The sequence below is a fragment of the Nyctereutes procyonoides genome, unplaced genomic scaffold (assembly GCF_905146905.1).
Source record: "Nyctereutes procyonoides isolate TBG_1078 unplaced genomic scaffold, NYPRO_anot_genome, whole genome shotgun sequence".
Lineage (NCBI taxonomy): Eukaryota > Metazoa > Chordata > Mammalia > Carnivora > Canidae > Nyctereutes > Nyctereutes procyonoides.
Window position 1 is genome coordinate 30,138,661 of NW_026575047.1, and position 12,883 is coordinate 30,151,543.

General features: G+C 55.0%; 1 protein-coding gene and 1 pseudogene across 3 annotated transcripts in view; one reads left to right on the forward strand and one right to left on the reverse strand.

Annotated features, from left to right (window-relative positions):
* ZFYVE28 (zinc finger FYVE-type containing 28) overlaps nucleotides 1-12,883 on the reverse strand; it is a 114,395-nt gene that overhangs the window by 91,533 nt on the left and 9,979 nt on the right. The gene's annotated exons all lie outside the window — the stretch shown is intronic.
* Nucleotides 3,526-4,044, forward strand: LOC129510641 (myosin regulatory light polypeptide 9-like; annotated as a pseudogene).

A 12,883-nucleotide genomic window follows, 5' to 3' on the forward strand; every position in this document is an offset into this window, starting at 1 on the left:
CTCAGCCAGGGGAGGGAGAGTGAGGGTACATGGCTTGGACCTATGCTCTGCAGAGCATTCACACTGCGTCCAGCTGCTCCACAGGGCATTCACACCACATGCGGATGCTTGCTGACTCGTTGCGCTGGACTTGAGAATGCCTCCTTGTCACTCGGGGTGCAGGAATCAGGATTTCCTGAAATTCATTCCCACTCCAGCTTGTCTGCACCCAAGGTCACCAAGGATGCCAGACCAGAGGAGAGGGCCCCTGACCACACAGCTGCCTCAGAGAATGAGCACATCCCTCAGATACTGTCCAGTGACCAGAGAACAGCAGGATATGCAGAAAGACACGTGAAGCAGGGGGCAGGCATTAGAGTGGGTTTCTCTACCCTGGCAGTGTTGACATTTGGGGCCATAATCCCGTTATAGGGACTGCCCTGTTGCACCATAGGCTAGTGACAACATCCCTGGCCACTTCCCACTAGATGCCAGAAGAACACCACCCCCTCACTTCCACCAAGTTGTGACAACCAAAAATGTTCTCATTCAGTAATAACTGTTGGTTCCCGCCCCTCCCAGCCCTGATACCCCCATCTGTCTCTGTGATTTTGGCTGCTCTAAGTCCCTCATACATGTGATGTCACACAGGATCTGTCCTTCAGGGGCTGGCTCATTTCACAGAGCTGGCTCATTTCATCCTCAGGCCTCACCATGTAGTGGCAGGTGGCAGGATGTCTTTCTGTTTCAGGCTGAATAATACTCCAGTGTCTGGATGGGACACATTGCATTTCTCTGTTGTCTGCAGGTCAACAGTGGTCTGCTCCCTCCTTGGGCAAGGGGGAAAAATGCTGCCATGAACATGGGTGTGCTCCGGGAACATGCTGAAGGACATACTATAGGATTTGCTGATGGCAGGGACAGACTGTCTGAAACCAGGAGAACTGGGCTGATTTCCAGGTATAGCCTGAGCACGCATGTGATGGGCAGGAGGTGAGGAAGCAGCCTCACTCCTAGGTGGTAAGAAGAGGTGCTGAGCGAGCAGCCTGTCAGGAGTCTAGCACCTGGGCAGAGGTCAGGGCACGCAGGGCTGGGGAACCGGGAAGACAGGAGTGATGCACCCCTACAAGGAGGATGGGAAGGGAGCCAGGGAAGGAGCCCCAGTGAGACAGGACAGAAATTAGAAGGTGGTGTACCCCCCCAGGGAAGGAGGTAGTCAAAGAGAGAATGTGGCCAACAGTGTAGTCTTGATGGGCTGTTGAGGAAGCAGGCGGGAGAAGGAGTGGTGTGAGGCAAACCACAGAGGGCACAGGGGCAGCACCTTCAGGACTCCTGTGAGGGGGAGAGTGGGCAGGACTTCAGGGTAAGAGGGCTGGTGACCTGGGGAGTTCACAGCAGGTTTTACCTCCAGGAGAACAATCTAGAAGATGGAGAGACCAGTACAGGAGACAGGGAACAACACTGAATAGGCAAAGGGGGTGAGGTCCAAAGCATGGGGGCAGGGGGAAATCCAGTATACAGGGGGGTGGGGAGAGCCAGTGCACGGGGGAGGGGAGGTCCACTGTACAGGGGCGGGGTGGCCCACTCTACAGGGGGAGGGGAGATCCAGTGTAAAGAAGGAAAGGGGGACCCAGTGCATAGTGGGTAGGGGAGATCTAGTGCACAGGGGGGAGTGAGGTCCAGGGCATGGGGTTGGGAGGAAGATTCCCCACAATAACGCACCTGAGGCATCCCCCACTCTGTGCGTCATGCCTCTCCTCCCATCTGGAGCTGGAGTCCTCTGGTCCTCTCAGATCTGGGCTGGCCTGTAACTTGCTGAGACCAAGAGAATATAGCCAATATTCCCTATGACTTCTAGGCTGGGGCTGGCCACTCTCTTGAACCCCTGTCCTCTGTCCTGCCCTTGTACCACCACAAAAAGGAGCCAAGGGCAATCTGCTGAGAGGCGGGCACCACACAGAGACAGAGGCCCCGCTGTCCCAGGGCAGGGGACTCAGGAAACCCAACTATTGGAGGAAATTGAGAGGACATGAAGACGTGACCTCCGGCTGACCTAGGAGCTGGAGTCAGGAACTCCGAGCTCCTCACACTATCCTGGGTCTGAGGAACAAGCGCTCTGCTTGCCTTCCCCACTCAGAGGTGGCCTCAAGGTCACAGCCTCTAGACAAAGTGATGTGCTGAGCCCGTCTGGATGGCACAGTGATAAGTCCACTACAGCCTCTCTAGGAACTTTAAGATTTGGCAGTGGGCACACAGATCTCCTTATCTTGTGGCCCTGAGACAAGTCAGCTTATTAAACCTGCTTCCTGCCAACCAGAGGAGAGGGGTAGTCACCTCAGTCTTCTGCCTCTCCTCACCTCCATGGATGGTGGACAGTTTGCAAACCAATCCCTTCCAAGTCCAGGACTTGGACTATCACCCCAAAAGGAACTTGCATCCCTTCACAGTGGGAGTGAAACCACCCCACAGCTGTCATGTCCACACTACCCTGTCTTTGGTCTGCTTGGGCTGCCACACCAGTATGCCACAGACCGTGGACAGCAGGCACTTATCGCCCCTGGGTCTGGAGCTAAAAGCCCAAGGCCAAGGTGCCAGCGTGGTGGGTTCCTGGCGAGACTTGCTTCCTGGCTGCACTAGCCACTTCTCGCTGCACTGCATGTGGCAGAGAGAGAGGATGGGACCTCCTGACAGGTCTTCTTCTACAGATATTAGTCCTATGGCAATAGGACTCCACCCTCATGATCTCATGTAACCTTAGTTTCCTCCTAATGGCCTCATCTGCAAATATAGCCATGCTGGAGGCCAGGACTCAACACAGGACTTGGCACACAGCACCCTCCTAAAGCATCGTCTTGCTGTGACAGGACTTCCTAGAAGCTCCTTTTATTGTACTTGGTGAGTCTCCCCAAGTCTGGACATGTGGCCTTCCCCAGGGCAGGACTAGGGGTCCTTGCTCATACTTCCTTCCTTTTGTTATTTATTTATTTTTAAGATTTTTATTTATTTATTCATGAGAGACAGAGAGAGAGAGAGAGGCGGAGACTTAGGCAGAGGGAGAAGCAGGCTTCCTGCAAGGAGCTCAATGCGGGACTCGATCCCAGGATCACGACCTGAGCCAAAGGCAGACACTCAACCGCTGAGCCACCCAGGTATCCCAATTCCTTCATTTTTTTAATAGAAAATTTAAACTGATCTCAGACCAGAATCTGCCTGGGGATGGGGGCAGGGGAGAGCCAGGGAGGGATAGAATGGGACCACAGAGGCGCCCAGGAAATGTGTGGCTCACTGTCTTGACTGGGTGCCTGTTTCACAGTATCTGCCGATGTCAGAACTTATCAAAGTGCCCACTTTAAACACGTGCAGTTTATTATATGTCAGTTGTACCTCAATAAATGTACCCTGCCACCACATCCCTGACCATGCTCTGTTTAAATGTTTTCGTTGAGTCTGGAGCCGGGACCCGACGGGCCATGGCCCCACACCAGCTCCACACAGCAAGCAAACGCCTTCTCTGCACCAGGGAAGCCCCACCCACCTAAAGCCAAGATGTCCAGTAAGCAGGCCAAGGCCAAAACCACCAAGAAGCGGCCATAGCGGGCCACTTTCCAATGTCTTCGTGATGTTTGACCAGTCCCAGATCCAGGAGTTTAAGGAAGCCTTCAACATGATTGACCAGAACTGAGATGGCTTCACTGACAAGGAGGACTTGCATGACATGTTGGCCTCACTGGGAAAGAACCCCATCAATGAGTACCTCGAGGGCATGATGAGTGAGGCCCCAGGGCCCATCAACTTCACCATGTTTCTCACCATGTTTGGGGAGAAGCTGAATGGCACAGACCCTGAAGATGTGATCCAAAATGCCTTTGCCTGCTTTGATGAGGAGGCCTCAGGTTTTATCCATGAGGACCACCTTCGGGAGCTGCTCACCACCATGGGTGACCACTTCACAGATGAGGAAATGGACGAGAGTACCGAGAGGCACCCACTGATAAGAAAGGCAACTTTAACTACATGGAGTTCACCCGCATCCTTAATCATGGTGCCAAGGACGAGGACGACTAGGCTGCCCCGGAAGCCCATGCCCAGGCCCCTGTCCCACTCCTGTTCCCCATTCACTGTGTACCGGCTTCATGCCTGTGATCCCACAGGACCCTCTCAGGGGATCCTCTCTCTGAGGGGCTAGGGGCCCAGCTCCTTGTGGAGGAACAGGCTGAGCACACACAGTTCCAGGTAAGGGGCATACAGCCAACATGAAGCAGGTGTTCCACCATGACCTCCCCCATCCCAAGAGAAAGCTGTCTTCTAGGGAGCCGGGCCTCAGGGCTGCTCCCCACAGGACAGGCCCTCTGTCCTGTGGGATGCAACTTCACATGCTCCCCCATGCAGGGCATGACAGCTCTTTCCCAGCCACTGCCACTGCCACAAACCTCACGAAGGTCCCTTCTCAGAGGGCAGGATGCCAGACCCCTCCTCTGTGCCCTGCTCAGCCACCAGAAGACAGCCCACCCCACCGGGAGTGTGATCCAGAAGATGCATGTAGGTTGGACATTTGACCCAGGGGAGACAGAATCTTAAATAGAAGTCTAAGCACTGGAAAAAAAAATGTTTTTGTTAATCAAACTTTTAATTTTGACATAATTGTGACTCACGTGTGAGCATAAGAAATAGTACAGAGGGATCTGTGTACCCCTCACCCTGCCTCCCTCGACAGTATCATCACACAGAACCGCAGGACAGCAGCATGGCCAGGACAGACACAGACACAACCTGCCCGCTGCACTCACATGCTCCAGATCACACACTTGTGTGATCAGTGTGAGCAATGAGTGCCTCACCACATGTGGAGGGTCACAATGCGAAGCTACTCATCACCCAGAGGATCCCTCGTGTTGCTCTTTTAAAAAAATTGTTTCATTGTGGTAAAATACATAATGTGAAATCTACCACTGTGAACTTTGAAGTGCACAGTTTAATGGTAGTAAGTACATTATGCCTCAATACAGCTTTTAAAACCAGGAGCAGGTGCCAACTCTCCCTCAAAGGGACCTGAGTCACCAGACCTCCTGATCCCTGCAGCCCGAGGAAACCACTGCTGCCTCCAGTCTGCTACTCCCCACCAGTCAGCTCACCTTCAGGCCCCCACTAGTCACTGCCTGGTCCAGAGCAGTGGCTTCCCAGTCCCTCAAGAGAACCTGGAATGTCACATAGGCAGGGTGTCTGCCAGGGTCACGTCCAGTGAGGTTTTGAGGTCACCATTTCTGGAATGCACCGAGTTCCACACACTGACCCATTTTCTTCCAAAGAGGCCCTCAGCCCTCTGCCTCTGCCTCTTGCTCTTCAGGACACCAGCTCCCCCAACCTGACCATCTTGTTCACTTGCATCCTGCAGGCCTGGGGAGCCACAGAGCACTCCTGGGATGCACACTTTGCAAGCCAACTCCCTGGGTGATGAATCTGTCCATGCAGCAAGCTGGGACCACAGTAGGTGCCTCAGGAGGGGTCCATGTGGCTTTTGGGTCACTACAATTCCTACCACCACATCTCTGACCATGCTCTGAAACCACCACTCCGGCCACTCGCCCACCTCACACCGGCATTAGTCTCTGGGAGAAAGTCCCAGGTAAGACTGGGCCTCTACTATCTGGTCCTCTGCCAAGTCCCAAGCCCAATGCCCAGCACACAGTCTATACTCGATTAATGTTTGTTGAATTAATCCATAATTACCTTAACTCTGTGCCATCTGAGAAGGTCAAGAGGGGCTCACCACTTCCTTTCGTTGCACCAGATTCTTACAGGGATAACGCAAGCAGCCCCCTGCCTCCCCACCCCCATCTCTCCCCACAGTGAAGTCCCAGGTGCACGTCTACACAGGGGGCCTATAGGTAGAGTCCTGCCACGAAGTGTCCAGCTGCATCTTCTCCCCTGGATCCCTGGTCTGGGGAGAAACTCTGGGTCTCCTTACCTAGAATGGAGCTCCAAGCAGAGCCCAGACTGTCATCTAGACCCAAAGTTGGCTGGGTGTGAGTCATACAAGCTGGCAGTGACCACAGTCACCTGGTCACATGGAGTCAGGCTCTCTGTCTCTCCCATCGAAGCCTCTCTGGCACAGGGTATAAGGAAACCAGCCAGGCAGCAGCCCACTGAGGCATGACCTTATTCCTCTCCTCAGAAAGGAGCTCATGGAGAGTGCTCAAAAGCGCCTTGGTCAGGAGCACATGCCTGGATCAGGGACACATACCCAGGTCAGGGGCACACACTGTGGCACACCGGGCTGGGACAGCTTTCCAATTTAGTGCCAATCGTCTAAGGCACAGTCCCTGCCCACAGAGGTCTCAGGAGGCTCAAGGGCTCTTTGGTCACTCCCAGCAAGCACTGTAGGCCTTATGGGCTCTTCCACAGGGGCACACAGCTCCACCCTTCTGTGGTTCCAAAGTCTTGGCAACACCACAGACCTCTGAGAACACGGGTTAGGGTTATTTCTTCACACAGAAGGCCCTGTGGTTTCATTCTTCATTGGTCCATCACAGAACATTCAGAAAGATCCAATGACTTCCATTAACTGTGATAAAACACACACAAAGGGGGACGCCTGGGTGGCTCAGCGGTTGAGCGTCTGCCTTCGGCCCAGAGCATGATCCTGGGGTCCTGGGATCAAGTCTCCCATTGAGCTCCCTGCAGAGAGCCTACTTCTCCCTCTGCCTATGTCTCTGCCTCTCTCTGTGTCTCTCATGAATGAATAAAATCTTAACACACACACACACACACACACACATATAAAGGTAATCTCTCCATCCATTATCAGTCTGGCTGTTAAAATGCAGGCATGGAAGAGCGGGGATTCTACTGTCACCTATGTACCAAACCACCTGGGGAGTGAGCACAGGGGGTGACAGGACCATAGCCCTGTATCAAAGCCCCACCTTGATGGACTTTGCCCCTGCTCTGTCCACAAAGGAATGAGGTGGCTATGTCAGGCGTGCCCAGGGAACGTGACCAGGGGCCGCACAGCAGGAAAAAGAAATGGAGGTGGCGCTGTGGGGATGTGGGCCAGCCGCAGCTACAGGGTGACCCTGGGAGGCAGGTGTGGGGTTGCACGAGCTCCAAATCTAACAGGGAACTTCCCCATGGGATTCAGTGGGGAATCCCTCAGGGGACGGACCATGGCTTAATGAGGACATGAGCCACTGTATGGGGTGCAACCACCATGGGCTCCACAAAACGCATGTGGATGTGGGCTGGGTGGGACCAGACCAGGGCTCAGATGATGCCCAGCAGATGGTTCCCGAAGATACCAGTTCAGCCAGTTCAGCCCCAAACAGGAGCTCGCCTGCAGTGCTCAGCTGGGTGAGGGCAGGTGTAGTCACTTTGGCCGTGGGTAGGCTAGCAGGACTGAGGGGTGGGAGCCTATGGACCACGGGACACCCTGAGTCTCAGGACTGAGGCACTGGGGAACACTGGTCCAAAGACAGAGCCAAACCCAAGGGCATGGCTACAGATGAAATGTACCAGAATCCCTGATGGCCAAGCCCAATGGTCCAGGGAGCAGCCAAGTGTCTAGGTCCCGATCACAGCTCCTGTGTTGGTCAGGTTGGGCTGCTGTGACAGAAGACCACACTCATTTGAGCGGTCTTTTTCAGGGACACAATCCAACACATAACAGCTGGTCGTAGATTGGAAAATGTCCAGGTGGAGCTGGCGTCCCCCAGGCCTGGTGGATTAGGATCTCACTTACAGGACCACTGAACAGCATCCAGCCCAGGTCCACCAGTTGCCCCCACCCTCCGCCCTCCTCCCCAGACACGCTCTCCAGCCCCCAGAACCACCAGCCCACCACCATCCTGGGAGCGCCTCTGCCCTGTTGTCCAACCTCCTGAGGGCAGGGAACAGGATTGTCCCATGTCTGCAGCAGCAGGCCTGCCTCGCATGGGCACTTGAGATGACGTAAAAGCCCCTTCCTAAGAAGGAGTCACCCACCTGCAGCCCCGGTGGCCACTTCTGTCTCAAGGGCAGATCTTCTGCCGGGGAGAGCACCCGCCTGGCCAGAGTCCAGATGCAGAGTGAGGACTGTGTCCTCAGCCAGGGCCCAACTCAGTCCAGTGTCCAAGGACCCCTAGAGGCAGCCACAGCCCTCCACAGCCAGTGCCCGCTGCCCAGCATGTGCCCCAGGCCCCAGGACATACCCTCACAGCGTATGGCACAGGCAGACACCACAGAACCTTCTAAGTAGTTCAGGTGGTGTCCACGAAATGCAGCCTCACCCAGCATGCCTTGTGAATGGCTCTGTGGGTTCAAGCCCAAGGAAGAGAGCTCTGTGGGGCATCATCAGAGGGTAAAACTACCTTTGCTCCGGGGCTGCCTCTGGGCCACAGTAGCTGGAAACCCAGGAACAGTCAGTACCTCCTTGCAATCCTCGGCTGATGCCCACCTTGCACCTTCTACCCACCTTGCCTGCTCCCGCCCCTCCGAGGTCTGTCCTGTAAAGCTCTGAGGTCCCACAGGCACAGGGTCAGAGGTCAGTCCCAGTTCAACCAGTCCTCTTCCCTGAAACTCCAAAACCAACATCAGTCCCACGGTGGATCCAGGCCTGATGGGGGGGGAGGGGGTGGGTCCCTTCCCCCCACCTAATGAGAAAGCCCTTTGAGACAAAGCCTCCTAGAGCCCAAGTGTGTGGGGTGACAGCCAGCCCGTGTGGCCTCCCACGACTCTACCTGTTCTCTCAAGAGGCACACACCAAATGAGAGACTCCTAACTCTGGGAAACGAACAAAGGGTAGTGGAAGGGGAGGTGGGCGGGGGGATGGAGTGACTGGGTGACGGGCACTGAGGGGAGCACTTGATGGGATGAGCACTGGGTGTTATACTGTATGTTGGCATATCAAACTCCAATAAAAAATATACAAAAATATCTGGAATAAATATATTTTCCTAAATATCACATTTACCAAAACTCTCTGTGGAAAACAAACTACAAAAAAAAGAATAAACATCATGCAATCCTCATCAAAAAAAGAGAGAGACACACACAAATGCGTGGAGACCATACAGGCCACTCGGGGGGACCCGTACCAGCTTTTGAAGTCTCCTACCTGACACTGGACAGGGGATGTGCTAACTCACACCTGTGATCAGTGACACTAGAATGCCTAGTGCTCAGGAAGGGGGTGGGCGGGCAGCAAAATCAGGCCCTCCAAGCTAACAATATGCCTCCTTAGCGGAGGATGGAGGGAGACCAGCCATAGAGCACCCAGCAGAGCAGGGGCCTGCATCTGGGAAGGTGCTTCACCCTGGGGACAGCCCTGCTGGCTGGGTGGGGTCCCCCAGAACCCACCTCCCCCACTGTTCTCAACAACTGCCTCTGGGCTTGGATATGGAAGCTAAGCCTGGTGCCTACAGAGCCCTCCCCCATGTGGGGCACCCCCCACCACAGCCAGCCTGCCCCCCACAGGGAACCCCCCCATGGCTGGACCCTGCTCCCCATGGGGTACCCCCCACCATGGCCAGGCCCTGCCCCCCACTTTCCAGTAGCAGGGAGGGGAAGCACCCTGTCCACAGCTCTCCCCTGCAGCCTCTCCTTGGCCACAATCACCAGAACTCCTGATGGGTCAACAAGCCGTAAGGAGGCCAAGTAGCCACAACAGCAAAGCAGCAGAGGAGCTTCCCCACCCCGGCTGCTCAGGAGGAATACACGGCTCCTGTGACGCTGTTTCATACCTGGAGGCACACAGGACAGGTGGGAAAGCAGCCCACAGGAAGACAAGGCCATGCAGGAAATGGTAAAAGGAGGTGGAGATGGTGGAAGCAGGTGGAGATGCATGAACACCTGCTGTTTAAGACGAACATCAGGGAACAGGGTCAGGAGGGAGCATCATATGCAGTAGACGCGGCACAGAGAGATATTTCCATCTCTGTTTACCCGAACCAAGTCACCACCTGTTCCCATAATTGGTTTCCTTTCCAAGGGGCCTGCCCCCTCAGTGGCGGGCGGTAGGCAGTGGGCTCCCCCGTGAGTCTGCGCCCCCAGGAACGGGCCACTCCCACTCAGGAGCGCCTGTGGCTGGTGTGATACAACCATGTATGAGGACCCTCCACATGCATCGCTTGCCCTGAGTCCTCATGGCATTGCAGCCACTGCCTTGGTGCCCAGGCCCTGCTCCCGACAGCAGTGGAGGGAGGGATCCCAGAAAGAGAAGGCTGTGACGGCCCCATCCAGGAGGCCTCGCCACTGCCCCAAGAGTGGAGTTGAAAATAACAGCACGTGAGAAAGACATGCACGCAGAGGAATATCAACACATGCACACAGGTCCTCGGAGGACTCAGAGTGTGGCTCCCGGCCAGCCAGGGCCAGGGTGCAGAGGGCACAGGCCTGCTTGGAAGACCTACCCAGGCCTCTGATCTCAAGGACTTTGTCTTGGTTTACATGCACCAACACCCACCCAGACACTGCTCACCAGGGCTAGGGTGGCCCAGAGGTCCCCTGTCCGAACATCCTATGGCTCACCGGGCCCCACCCTCCTCACTGACCACCCTCCATCCATCAAGAACCACAGTGGGGAAAACAGTTTACTGGTCCCCAAAAAAGTTAGACCTAAAGTTGCCGCGTGACCTAGGAATTCTGCTCCTGTGTATCTACCCAAGAGAAAGAAAAATGTGTCCACAGAAAAATGTCCATGAATGTTTATAGCAGCCTTATTCACAGCAGCCCAAAAGAGGACCTAGCCCCAAAGTCCACAGATCAATGAACAGATCAACAAAGGATGGTTTACCCACATGACAGGGTGTCACTCATCCTGTAAAAGTAATGTCTGACACTGTGATGATGTGGATGAGATGAGATGCTAAGGCCCCACAGGTGAGGGTCCCCTTCAGATGAAACGCCTGGAACAGAAGAACATAGACAGGACAACAGGCCAGCGGTCTCAGGGAGAGAGGGGGAGTGAAAAGCACTGGCACTGTGGACATGGGCGCTCACGTGCATACTCCATCAGCTAATGCCACCAACTGCAGGTTATATGACTGTCACCTAATGTTTTAAAAAACGAAAAATAGGGATCCCTGGGTGGCTCAGTGGTTTAGCGCCTGCCTTTGGCCCAGGGTGCGATCCGGGAGTCCCGGGATCGAGTCCCACGTCAGGCTCCCAGCATGGAGCCTGCTTCTCCCTCCTCCTGTGTCTCTGCCTCTCTCTCTCTCTCTCTCTCTCTCTCTCTCTATCATAAATAAATCTTAAAAAAAAAGAAAAATATATCTAACAACAACAACAAAGCTACAATGGGCCTCGTGAACAAGCTGGATTTGTTCCCAAAGCACATCCTTGGAAAAGGTCCGAGCAAGCCTCAGACAGTGGGGCTGGGCCCTGGGCATGGGTCTGAGTCTGGGGGAAAAGCCACGTGCCCCCACCCTCTGTAACTCCTCCCTTCCAGGTCGTTCCCCATCTGATGGCTCCTTATCAGCCTGACAAGTGCCTCCCCAGGGGCCCATGTGTTTTCCACTCTGAGGGCAGCTCAGCAGACCCCAGTGCCCCGCAGACTTTGCTGAAGCCCAGTCCCTGGGGCCAAACAGCAGAGGTTTGGACACAGGCTCTCTGTGTGGGAACCGGCTCCTAGTCTGAGAGCATTTATTACTGGAAAGACAACGCACAGTGAGCACACTGTCTGGCACCTGCAAGCATGCATAGCCAGCAATGCAAGGGAATGAACAAAAGCCCGGTGGCCATGGTATTGGAGTGGGGTCCCTGCACCCCGCCGCCGGGTTCTCTGGAACTCACTCAATCTGCCCCACTCAGTCAGATCCCAGCATGCCTGCCTCAGAGGAGCTGCAGCAGCCCCGGACCTGGCTGCTGGGCTCTGGGTGAGGCTGACTTCTCCCAGCAGCAGAGGCTCCTTGGCGGCTCACATGCAGAGTAAGCAGGAAGTCGCACAAGGACGAGGCCACCAGAACATCATCTGTCCCAGTACATACAGCTGCTCATCATACCTTCCTCTCAAAGCTGAGACCAAACTGTGATATTATGAAGACCACGGACCATAACAGACACCTGCTGGAGTGGAATGTCCTAGGCATCCCCCATGTTCAGGGGTCCTCACCAGGACTGCATGTAACCCCTCTTTCTCTGATACACAGAGGTTTCCTGTCAAGGCCCCAGCTACGGGGACAAAAGTGATCCCCAAATCCACATCCAATTACACGGTGCTGGACAGTCAATGTGACAAACACAGACAAAGCAATGCTAGATGTCAGGGCAGCCATGGCCCTTTAAGAGGTGTTCGCTGTGATGCAAGGTAGAGGGCCAACACCAGCAAGGGGTCACCAAGGGAGGTGGGGGGGGGTATCTGTGACTCGCCCAGAAACACCTCTAGGACTGAAGGCTCACCCACCAGGAGCTGGCAGTCCCCATCCCCGGAACTGCCCCAGCTGAGGACAGGCCACTCCGCGGGCAGACCCATACAAGACCCATCCACAGCTCAAGGTCACCCAGAGGGGCCCTTCCAGCTCCTGAGGCTGGGGAGCAAGGCTGCATCAAGACCTAGCTTCCCCTCCCTCACCCTATCCGCCCTACAGAAGACCGCCCCAACAAATACTCCTCTGAGAGTCTGCTCCCCAGTCGTCCCCCGCCCCAGGCCCCCCAAGGCTGGGTCAGGTTTAGTCTGCTCACCTCCAGCTGACAGGCTCCCTTCCTCACCCCTGCTCATAGCCCGCACGTCTTCCTCTGCCTTTCCGTCCAGCCCTTGCATGGAGCTGTTCTGCAAGCCTCCCTTATCTATGGCTCGCAGCTGTATCTTTGACAACAGTACAGCTCTGCCTTTTCAGGGGGTTTGCCCCATTTGCATTTACCAAGACCACTGACAGATGTGTGATTATTTCCACAGCTTTACTGTTTGTTTTTTATCAACTGTGCTCCTGCTTTG